At 45.4% G+C, this 12,129-nt stretch overlaps 1 long non-coding RNA gene across 5 annotated transcripts in view; it reads right to left on the minus strand.

Moving 5' to 3' along the window:
* Nucleotides 1–12,129, minus strand: part of LOC122552964 — a 38,974-nt gene that overhangs the window by 13,871 nt on the left and 12,974 nt on the right. For 2 of the 5 annotated variants that reach the window (XR_006312571.1, XR_006312570.1), the window contains 2 exons: nt 10,537–10,629; nt 2,891–3,089 (listed from right to left, as the gene is read on the minus strand). This is a non-coding gene — a long non-coding RNA (uncharacterized LOC122552964). Of the gene's footprint in view, nt 1–2,890; nt 3,090–10,536; nt 10,630–10,710; nt 10,904–11,183; nt 11,707–12,129 lie in introns of those variants that run through there. The other 3 variants (XR_006312573.1, XR_006312569.1, XR_006312572.1) reach the window with 3 other exon arrangements.

Consider the following 12,129-nt stretch of genomic DNA (forward strand, 5'->3'; position numbering starts at 1 on the left):
CCTTGAGTTTCGAAGACTGAGAGGGGATCTGATTGAGACATTTAAGCTTATTAAAGGATTGGACACTCTGGAGGCAGGAAACATGTTTCCGCTGATGGGTGAGTACCGAACCTGAGGACACAGCTTAAAAATACGGGGTAGACCATTTAGGACAGAGATGAGGAGAAGCTTCTTCACCCAGAGAGTGGTGGCTGTGTGGAATGCTCTTCCCCAGAGGGCAGTGGAGGCCCAGTCTCTGGATTCATTTAAGAAAGAGTTGGATAGAGCTCTCAAGGATAGTGGAATCAAGGGTTATGGAGATAAGGCAGGAACAGGATGCTGATTAAGGATGATCAGCCATGATCAGATTGAATGGTGGTGCAGGTTCGAAGGGCAGAATGGCCTACTCCTACACTTATTGTCTATTGACTTTGTAATCAAACCTGCTGACAAAAGTGATGCTGTTGTTGTCTGTTGTACTGACCTCTAGCTTGTGGAGGCTGAATACCAGTTCTCTGACACCTCCTCCCGTCTTCTCCAAACCATCGAATATCAAGCTATTGTTTCTATGACTGTGACTAACCTCATCCGGGGATCTCCCGTCACAGCTTCCCACAACTCAGATCCCAAACACATATAGCCCACTTCTACCTTCTTCCCAAAATCCATAAACAGAACTGCCCAGGTAGACTAATTGTTTCAGACTATTTCTGTCCCACAGAGCTTACCCTGTTCCTAGCTTGACACATTTCCATTTCTGGGGATAGGCTGGCCACTGAGATCCACTGACTCCCACAGTTACCTGGACTATACATCCTCACATCCTGCTTCCTCTAAAGACTCCATTTCATTCTCCCAGTTTCTCCACCTTCATCATATCTGTTTTGACGATGCAGTTTTTTCTCAGTGGATGCCATTTCTCAGAGATGTCCACCCTTTTACTCAGTCAAGGATCCCCCACTTCCATGACTGACAGGGCACTCAGCTGTTTCTGACCCCTTTCCCACATTTCTGCCCTTAATCCTTCCCTTCCCTCTCACCGCAACAACAGGATCCCTCTAGTCCTCAGTTTCCCCACCACTAGCCTCGGCACCCAAAGAAACACAAGTTGCCATTTCCATCACCTCCAGCCAGATGCCACCACCAGACATGTATTCTCCTCTCCTTCCTTGTCAGCATTCCCTGGAACCATTCTCTTCAGGACACCCTGGTCCACTCCTTCTCCACTCCCAATGCCTTCTCACATCCCTTTAGCTCCTTTGCTTGCAACCACCGAAGATGTAACACTTGCCCATTTACCTCCTCATTATCCAAAGCCTCAAATACAAATTCCAGGTGAAGCAATGATTTCCCTATATCTCATTCAGTTAGTCTACTGTATTTGCTGCTCATAATATGATCTACTTCTCACTGGGGAGCCGAATTGCAAACCTGGTGATTGCTTTGCAGCACACCTCCACCCTACTGGTAAAAATGACCCTGAGCCTCACCACGCCACTGTGTTCCAATATTAACATTGTTGGTTCAGGTCTGCTGCAGTGCTCCAACAAAGCTCAACAAAAGCTAGAAGAACAATAGCTAATCCTCCCCCCAGGTTGTGAACAACCTTCTCCATGATCATTACTCACCCAAGGTATTGTCTGGTATGGGGTGCCCCAGCACAGCCAACCCATTTTCAACTGTTCACAGATCCCCTTAATACTTATTCAGCTTCTCATCCTCCCTGGCTTACTATCAACCATCCCTTTGTCTGTCTCCATATATTCATCTCACTTCTTCACCACACTCTCCCAAAACCCCACCCTGTCTTCTGCATCAATACCATTTGCCAGCTGCTTTAAGTTCTGAGGAATGGTCACCAGACTGGAAACATTGACTTGTTTTTCTGTCTACAGATTCTGCCAGACCTGCTGGGTTTCTCCATCACTTTCTGTTTTAGTTTGTTTTGGGAGCATCACATGTTGTGGAGCCTTCAATAGTTGTTACTTCTAGTCTTTATTAAACAACAGGTAAAGCAAAGAGACAACAAATTTAAAAAGCTGCATTTACTTCTAGGAACAAACGAGGGCAACTTGCTTTTGAGCAACAATAAATTTTGTGTCAATAAATGATGACCTCACCCAGCTTGCATCTATTGGAAGTGAGTGTCAGCTAAGTCCTGTCTGGTTTGTAGTGCTTGATACTGCAACACTCTGACATGGAGAAGATGATGTTCCTCCTGCTCAATGTCCTCATCTTCCTCGGAAGAAGGTTTCTGCTATTCTCCCAGTTTTCCAGCTTCCATCTCCTCTCTTCACTGTCTGCATCAATTGTGCAGAGCAAAACATGCAAGGATAATAGGGCAGATTCTGGAATGTACTGAAAGAAACCACCGCCATGTTCTCCACATCCACCCCCAACCCCAGACCCCCTCACCAGCTGTCACCTTGACGGTCACCAGGACAGATAGCATGACCAGCCACCCCTTCAGTTCAAATGTTCCCCCACTCCTGCAGCATAGTTCTGAGACTGTGGCCCCCAGGGCATCCTCAAACTGCTTTGCTCAGGGCAACACCATGGCTCAGCAGTTAGCACTGCTGCCTCACAGCACCAGGGCTTGATTCCAGCCTTGGGCAACTGTCTGTGTGGAATTTGAACATTCTCCCCCATGTCTGTGCAGGTTTCCTCCAGGTACTTCAGTTTCCTCTCACAGTCACACAAGTGTGCAGGTTAGGTGGATTGGCCACGCTAAATTGCCCAAATTGCCCAGGGATGTGCAGGCTAGGTGGATTAACCATGCGAAATGCAGAGTTACAGGAATAGGTGGATCTGGGTGGGATCTTCTTCAGAGGGTCAGTGTGGACCTGATGGCCTGCTTCCAACTACAGGAAATGACACTGAAGATGATAAACTCTGAGCCTCCTTAACCCACCTACTGTATCCTGATGGGATCCTCTCCTATGATTTCTTCATTTGAAGGCTGCTGAGTAGCCACTGGGAGAGGCTGCTAGTCCTGGGCTTGCTAATATACTTCTTTCTGCTCCATTTCTCAGCATCTTCATTGTACAGTGTCTGCAGCAATGATGGCCCTTGCTGTAGCTGGATCCATTGGTCACAATTCCAATGGACCTCTGTGTGAAATATCAGAAATGAAACAAGTATTTAGTAATACGAGTAGTCAGAACTTGCATCATATACAATTGACAGTTTATAATAGTCTTTGATCAAGTGGGATATGGAGGAGCCCAACAAGGACGCTCATGGGATACCCTGTACATAGATCTTTGACATAGCGGACCTTACCCTGATGTATGCAGTGCAGGCAGTAGGAAATTGCAAATGTGATAGGATTATTGAAACTTTATCCACCCATCCCCACCCTCACATAATCCAAGAAAGACAGCATTGCATAGAAGAGCACGGTGATGAATGCTTACAGTTCAAGATGAGTAGGAGTGGGCGGCATGGTGGTGCAGTGGTTAGCACTGCTGCCTTCACAGCGCCAGAGACCCGGGTTCAATTCCCGCCTCAGGCGACTGACTGTGTGGAGTTTGCACATTCTCCCCGTGTCTGCGTGGGTTTCCTCCGGGTGCTCCGGTTTCCTCCCACAGTCACAAAGATGTGCGGGTTAGGTGAATTGGCCATGCTAAATTGCCCGTAGTGTTAGGCTAAAAGGGGTAAATGTAGGGGTATGGGTGGGTTGCGCTTCGGCGGGTCGGTGTGGACTTGTTGGGCTGAAGGGCCTGTTTCCACACTGTAAGTAATCTTAATCTGAGTGGCTCTACCCCCTTATGCCGCTCATGAAACCCTGGATTGAGTTCAGCAAGGTGAAACTTTATAGGTCGCCTGTGATTACTTCTGCATGACAGAGATGATTGAGATCTATTTCTAATGCGCCACATAGTTGGATTGCTCATGGCCTTGATTTATTTTCAACATGGTTGCTCATTGCTATTCAGTTGCAGAATTCAGTGATCACAGATGTGCTTAACCTGTACTATATAGGTGCTTGATTAAAGCAATTTTTCCCTCGAAGGGTCTTATATCACTCTCTCCTTAGACAGGAAAAAAATACTTACTCCACTGGGTATAGTGTAGACATTTTTCATTTCCAATACATGTCCTTAATTCAAATGGGGATGGAAAGTAACGCAAGTAGTGTTTGCAGAGTGAGTCACATACATAGAGTCATAGAGATGTACAGCATGGAAACAGACCCTTCAGTCCAACCCATCCATGCCGACCAGATATCCCAACCCAATCTAGTCCCACCTGCCAGCACCAGGCCCATATCTCTCCAAACCCTTCCTTGTTCGCTTAATCTATTAATCACCCCCATCTCAAAACTTTAACTTTCCTTTCTGTATTGTATTCTCTGTCAACCCCATTAGTTCAGAGCTTCTGCATATTTTCATTCAAAGTCTTTCATTTAAGTCTTAATCTTCCCACTTTACCCCAAACCTAAAGCCTTCAGTTTACCTATGCAGATACAGATTGATTCGGAGAGTCAATGGACTCGAAACATTAAACTGATTTCTCTCCACTGATGCTGTCAGATCTGCTGAGCTTTTCCAGTAATTTCTGTTTTTGACTATGATGCACCATTCAAAGCAAATATTGGCAATAACTGTTGGTGGTCCTTTCCCCCAGCCAACAGTAAAACCTACCTTCCAATGCTCTTCTCTCTCCCACTCTTATACATTGTCTTCTGCCCTTCACAATAATTGTCACCTTTACATCCCAGTTTACTGTCTCTAATCCCCACAACTGATTTCCCCAACTCACCCACTGCAGCAGTGGCCCACAGTAAGCCCCTTGGCTTTTATTGAACAGCCTCCCCGGATTGACTGTGGCTCACCCCCTGACTGATGGGGATGGGGACCAGACCCCATATTGATCTCTGTGCAGCTCCTTGACTGACTCTGGTCTGTATGACACAGACCCCCTGATCATGATGGTTGTGAGCAGCCGATGGACCGTGTCCTACACCCTGAACAGACAGACTCCTAGGGTAGCATGGTGGCTCAGTGGTTAGCACTGCTGCCTCACGGTCTCAAGGATCCGGTTCAGTACCACCCACAGGCAACTGTCTGTGTGGAGTTGCACATTCTCCCCCTGTCTGCATGGCTTTCTTCCAGATACTCTGGTTTCCTCCCGCAGTCCAACGATGTACAGGTTGGGCAGATTGGTCATGATAGATTGCCCATAATGTGCAGTCTAGGTAGATTAGCCATGGAAATGCAGGGTTACGTGGATGGGTCTGAGTGGGATGTTCTTTGGAGGGTTGATGTGGACTTGATGGGCCAAATGACCTGCTTCCACACTGTAGGGATTCTATGAGTTTATTACTGAGATTGGACATTACCCTTAACTGACAATGGCAAGACCTCCTGACTTGCGTGTGAACTACTCCACTTACATTCTGGGAAAATGCCTCATGATTGAAGCACATTCAGTGTGTTTATTATGTAAGCTACTGAAACATGCTATAGTTTTGACAACAATGTGCCCATCTCCTTGACTGATCACTGTTGGCAACCATCACACACTAACTGGTGTGTTGCCCAAGCTAAAAAGCTAGGCAATATGAGCTGATTTTTAAATCCAGTACTGAAAGGATGGCTTTACCATCTATTAAAGTTATCATTTGCTTTAAGGGAGAATTGGTTCACCTAATATTACAGCCTAAAGCCACTCCCAGTATTACTTGTAGGCTCAATCTAGTTTTGCCAAGTAAATGGTGTCCACCTTTATTCCTTATAACTCCTGTGGCTTTGCATTTCTTTCCTACTCTACGGCAACAATCAATACTTGATTATTGACTGAGTGAATAACTGCTGCTGTGAGACAGAACTAGTCTTTTTAGTGTCCTGCTTCCCAACGCTATTGTCAGCACAACTCCAATCTCGAATAAATTATAGAGACACTAACAATCCACATGGTTGTTAATCCACAGATTGGGTTGGATCATATTTGTTTTATTTCTTGTCTTATGGGTCAGTACACAGGTTAAGTAATATGAATTCATTTTACTTGAACAAGTCGTACAGGTTTATTTCACAGTTCAAACTACAGCTTGCAGTTACAGAGCAACCTGCCTCTAACATGCTTCTGCTGCACTACAGATGGCAGTAGGTCATGTGTTTTCACCCTCGTCCTTGGTTTATTAGCATATCCAGCCCTTAAAGCAACATAGCTCTTAAATGAATATCACAATCATCTACCGGAGAAGACATTGCATACAATTGTTATGGAGATGGAGATTATCAAAGGCAGCCACCACAGCTACAGGTAGAGAAATGGTAATGTTGTTCATTAAAGCTTTTCTCAGATTCCTATGGAACCTCTTATGCTGATTGCCCTTGTTTCTTTCATGGAGTGGTTAGGGCCATTAATAGTGGGTCAATAGCTCTCTAAATTCTATACTTGCAACATGTGTTTGGAACAATTCTCACAAGCTCAACTTGCAGGGGACCCTTTACAATATGACCTCTTACTACAAGGTACCTTAGCTATCTGTTACTGTCTTGGGGAATCCTTTCACATTTATCTCACCCATTAATGTTCCAGAAGAAGTTAGCACTCAATACTTGAGCAATACAAACGGATTAACAGGCAATAATAATGAAGGCGTTAGGAAGGGCACTAGTGTTTGAGCAAACATTAACTTGTTCTGACAGGACAAAATAAAGAGTAAAATCTTGAAGGAGTCTGAGTGATGTGGAATATGGCAAGATTTGTGGCAGAATCAGATGAGAAATCTGACGAGGCCTATTAGGAGCATTTAGTTCCACCTTTTACGCTTTTGCTGAGTGATGAGATGAATATCTCTTACAGCATCAGCAAGTTGCCAATAATGGGTATTATCGTTTGTTAAAACTTTAATAGGAGCACAATTTGCCTCAGTTAGATTCATTTTCCTGTCCTGCTAAACAAACTAAATAAGATCAACATGAAAAAATCACAACATGGAATTCAACGAAGTTTCCTTTAAAATTCATTCACGGGATGTGGCCACCTCTGGTTAGGCCAGCATTTACTGCCCATCTCTTATCACCCTATTAAGAATGAACCCACTTTGCTGTGGGTCTGGAGTCACACGTAGGCTAGATCAGATCAGGGTTTCCTTCCCTGAAGGACATTAGTAAACCAGATGGGATTTTCCAACAATCAACGGTCATTGTTAGACCCTTAACTTCAGATTATTTTATTGAATTCAAATTCCACCGAACAACATCTCTGCCTTGTTGTCTCAATTAGCACAGTTACACATGCAGGCTGCCTAACTTGCTGGTCAGCAGACTTCAGTCTAAGCAGAGCATATCTTGCTGTGTGGGCAGAGTGTTTCAACAAATCCATTACGTCTCAGCTGTTTATGTGACAGACTCACTGCATGTGCAGCAAGCAGGTAGTCATGGCTCAAGTCTTAGGGGAGTAGTCCAAAGTCCATAGAGGCACCTGTCAGTCGGGGGTCCCAACACAGTGAGTCCAATGCAGCCTTCCATTTGGCTCCAGTGGATTGGCCATTGCGTCATGGCATTCTTGGCAAGGGGCTCATGTTAAGTCCTGTGGCTGCATGGCGGCCAATCCGGGAGGAAAGGGATAACAGCAGGGAGATTTACAACCAGCAGTCAGAGGTTCAGGCACTTCTCACCTGGGGCTGTTTAGATAAACTGATGAGCCATAGTGAGCCCATAATATTCATCCACAGAAACTAAGGGAAAAGATGAATGAGAAGAGAAAAAGACTTAGCAATCTATTCTTCAGGGTTGGGGGCTGCAGGTAAGAGGGAAGGGAGATGAAAATTGTATATGGGGCAATATATGCGAGGGGGTTTATGATTCAGCATGAATGGGGAGTAACGTTTTCTCTGAGCATACATCCTTTCCAAGGATCCAAGTTCTGTGATTGGCATGCAGACACTGTTCACAACATTGTCTTCCAATTCCTGACGTCACTGCTGCACATGGAACCTCACTGGTCTGTCTAGAAGAAAAGAGATGATTGGGACCACTGACGGGAAGGTGATCGTGCAAGACAGTTCATCCACAGTCTAGAGCAATCTGTCTTCAAGGGGAACATTGAATAAATGGGGTGATGGGAGCCTGCTCTGACATGATGTCCCTTGGCCCTTAAAGTTTTATAGAGCAACCCTAGGGAAAGTGGACCCACCTCAGCTTCCAAAGATTGGAGAAGGCAGGCAGGATGGAGATGGAAGTCTTGGCCCCCTCTAGAATGTCTTGAATAGAGGTGTCTCAAGTGCTTGTCTGTGGTTCCTCCTCCAGTTGAGTGCTGCTTGTCTCTACCCTGTCTCCTTGTGAGGGTGGGGCACTTGATGTGCGCGCCAGATTCCCCATGCCTCTGTCACCATGCTTTCAGTTCTGAGGACCAATAGAATGCAGATTTGTGTATTTCTCCAGGAGGCTCTGAGGCAACTGGCTCCCCATGGCAGGCAACAACCTGTCCGTAGAAGCAGCTAGATGGTCATATGGTTGACTGCACAGCTGCAGCTTCGATAAAGAACTATTGAGTCCAACCTATCTGTTGCTGCTGTTTCTCCCTGTGCCATAACCACCAGGTCCTTTCCTGCCTGCGGCTGAGCTCTGGCAGTCCTCTGAGTGCCAACAGTCTGGGACATAGCTTCCTTGGCCACTTATGGAACTATCACAGAGAGTTGCTTACTAGACTCTCCTCAAACACTTCCCAAAGCATTCCCACTAAGACATCAGTATCTGGAATGGTGGGCATGCTAGAGGCAGCTTGCCACTTGTTTCCTCTGAGACTTCCATTCTCTCATCTTTTGAGGTTGTTATGGATCAGACCAAATCTCCTCAAAATATATTAAGATTGTCTAAACTCTAACTTAGAGTCATAGAGTCAGAGATGTACAGCATGGAAACAGACCCTTCGGTCCAACCCATCCATGCCGACCAGATATCCCAACCCAATCTAGTCCCACCTGCCAGCACCTGGCCCATATCCCTTCAAACCCTTCCTATTCATATACCCATTTGCCTATTCATCCTATCCATGCCCCTCATAATTTTGTAAACCTCTATAAGGTCACCCCTCAGCTCTAGCCTGTTCAGCCTCTCCCTGTAGCTTAGATCCTCCAACCCTGGCAACATCCTTGTAAATCTTTTCTGAACCCTTTCAAGTTTCACAACACCTTTCCGATAGGAAGGATACCAGAATTGCATACAATATTCCAACAGTGGCCTAACCAATGTCCTGTACAGACACAACATGACCTCCCAACTCCTGTACTCAATACTCTGACCAATAAAGGAAAGCATACCAAATGCCTTCTTCATTATCCTATCTACCTGAAACTCCACTTTCAAGGAGCTATGAACCTGCACTCCAAGGTCTCTTTGTACAGCAACTCTCCCCAGGACCTTACTATTAAGTGTCAAAGTCCTGCTAAGATTTGCTTTCCCAAAATGCAGCACCTCGCATTTATCTGAATTAAACTCCATCTGCCACTTCTCAGCCCATTGGCCCATCTGGTCAAGATCCTGTTGTAATCTGAGGTAACTCTCTTTGCTGTCCACTACACCTCCAATTTTGGTGTCATCTGCAAACTTACTAACTGTACCTCTTCCGCTCACGCCCTTCTTCTTATTTTAAAGGTAAGTGTTTTAAAGGTAAATGTTATGTTCTGAATGCAATTCAATTGGTCAAACTATGAGCCTTGAAACAAAACACACTTTATTCATACACTATAATTAAATACAGACAAAATAAAAAAAGAAAGTAATTGGTTTAACTGTAACTCTATCAAAATGCTTAACAAAATATATGTATATTAAATATAGTTAATTAACTGTTTCAATATAGTAACATGCCATCAACATACCCTTAGCAAAAGCAAATTCAGTGAAATAGATTGTCTTACATGCAATTCTAACAGCAGGAAGATAACCCCAGGTTTTAACTGTAAGAGAGAACTAAGAGCTGCCACATCCCACTTCAAAATCCCAGCAACTGCTACTGAAAACCAAAACTACAGAATCTGGTTCTGTGGAAGCTTGACCCCACCCATTCAGGCTGTTGCTATTGTTCCAATAAAAAAACCCAAAACCTCATAAGCTGTTTAGAATTCTTAGAATCACAACAGTGTGGAAACAGGCCATTTGGCCCAACAAGTCCACGCCATCCCTTTGAAAGGTAACCCACCCATACCCATTCCCCTACATTTACCCCCTGATCCTGAATGCTATGGGCAATTTAGTATGGCCAATTCACTTGACCTGCACATCTTTGGACTGTGGGAGGAAACCAGAACAAACCCACACAGACACAGGGAGAACGTGAAAACTCCACACAGACATTGGAATTGAACCCAGGTTCCTGGTGCTGTGAGGCCACCGTGCCACCCTGTTTTGATTTGATTTCCTCTCATTTCCCTTTTACTATGACACTGACAAATCATTTACTTTATCGGCTTGGCAGGAGGATGGGAGAACACAGCAAACCAGGCAGCATCAGGAGGTAAAGAAGTCGACATTTCGGGTGTAAACCTTCAGCACCTTTATCAAAACAGATTTTCATAAACAAAAACAGTACAAAATGCACCTCTTAAGACCATAGTATCATCACAAGGTCAAGGAGCTGGTTATGGGGGAGCTGACCATTTCATAGTAACGATAGTGGACATGCTGGCAGAGCCTGCAAGGCAAAAGAAAGAGAAGACATCACAGCCAGTGGTTAGAAGTGTTGTGCAATGAATGACACTGACAGAGAGATTACCTTGAGAGTTGCAGTGGACTGAAGAGTGGGACTCACTTGGTTGACAGAGCATAAATACTTCACCAGTTCCGCAGGAGCAGTCTCAGTCTTGCCCTGTGAGAGTCAGGATTCTCTGCGAACAGGGGCTGAGGAGACTTGTATTGCATATCCCTCCACCTTATGGATCTCTCTGCTCTGTTATGGGCTTTCTTCACTTAGAATGAGAGAGACGGAGGAATTGAGTCAAATGAAAGTGCATGGTACAGCTATTAGTCCTGATGCAGGTGGGCGAAAAGTGGTGAGGCATCCGAGGGGCAGTGAGGACATGGGCGGTGCAGGGTTAGTGGTGTGAGAGGTTGTGGTGTGGTGGTGATGAGATTGAATGAGGGAAGATGTTGCAATAGTGACAGTGGTAGAGCAGGAGCTTTATAGGGAGGTAGGTGCAGTCGCAGAGATAGAGTGTGAGTAAGCAGCAAGAAGAGTGTCACACTTACCCTGGAAAAATGGAGAAGGGAATTGACCTTCTTACAGCATTGCTGCCCATTCCTGCAGTCTATGGAGATGGCACTGACCTGAGTGGCACCTCAGACCAGGCTGCCAGTGGTTGGTATTGTGACCTCCTCTGCTGGCACTCCAGGAAGAGGTCAACCTCCTTCCCTGCATCCACTTGGCCAGGGCCTCTCTGTCCCTGTCAGAGAATCATGGTGTATCTTCTGACATCTTCTGAGAACTTCCTTAGCTGAGCAGGGCAATTTCAGAATGCCAGTGCTCATTTGGGTGCACAGTAATGTTTCAAATATAGTGCTTATACCAAGAATGTTAGTCTTTCGGCAGATATCTGCTGACTGGCAAACTGTTCCAGCAATGATGCAATGTAAGATGGGTTAGAATAGGACCTGAGAGGTGCCATGGGGCTGGGCAAATAACATATGATTTGTTAATGAAAGTTTGTGAGCTCAGGTGCTTGTTGTTGTGGTTCTGATCGCCGAGCAGGGAATTTGTGTTGCAAATGTTTCGTCCCCTGTCTAGGTGACATCCTCAGTGCTTGGGAGCCTCCTGTGAAGCGCTTCTGTGATGTTTCCTCCGGCATTTATAGTGGTTTGGCTCTGCCGCTTCCGGTTGTCAGTTCCAGCTGTCTGCTGCAATGGCCGATGTACTGGGTCCAGGTCGATGTGTTTGTTGATAGAATCTGTGGATGAGTGCCATGCCTCTAGGAATTCCCTGGCTGTTCTCTGTTTGGCTTGTCCTATAATAGTGGTGTTGTCCCAGTCGAACTCATGTTGCTTGTCATCTGTGTGTGTGGCTACTAAGGATAGCTGGTCATGTCGTTTAGCCACACACGCAGATGACAAGCAACATGAGTTCGACTGGGACAACACTACTATTATAGGACAAGCCAAACAGAGAACAGCCAGGAAATTCCTAGAGGCATGGCACTCA

This window comes from Chiloscyllium plagiosum, chromosome 9, assembly GCF_004010195.1.
Source record: "Chiloscyllium plagiosum isolate BGI_BamShark_2017 chromosome 9, ASM401019v2, whole genome shotgun sequence".
In the NCBI taxonomy this organism is placed as follows: Eukaryota; Metazoa; Chordata; class Chondrichthyes; order Orectolobiformes; family Hemiscylliidae; genus Chiloscyllium; species Chiloscyllium plagiosum.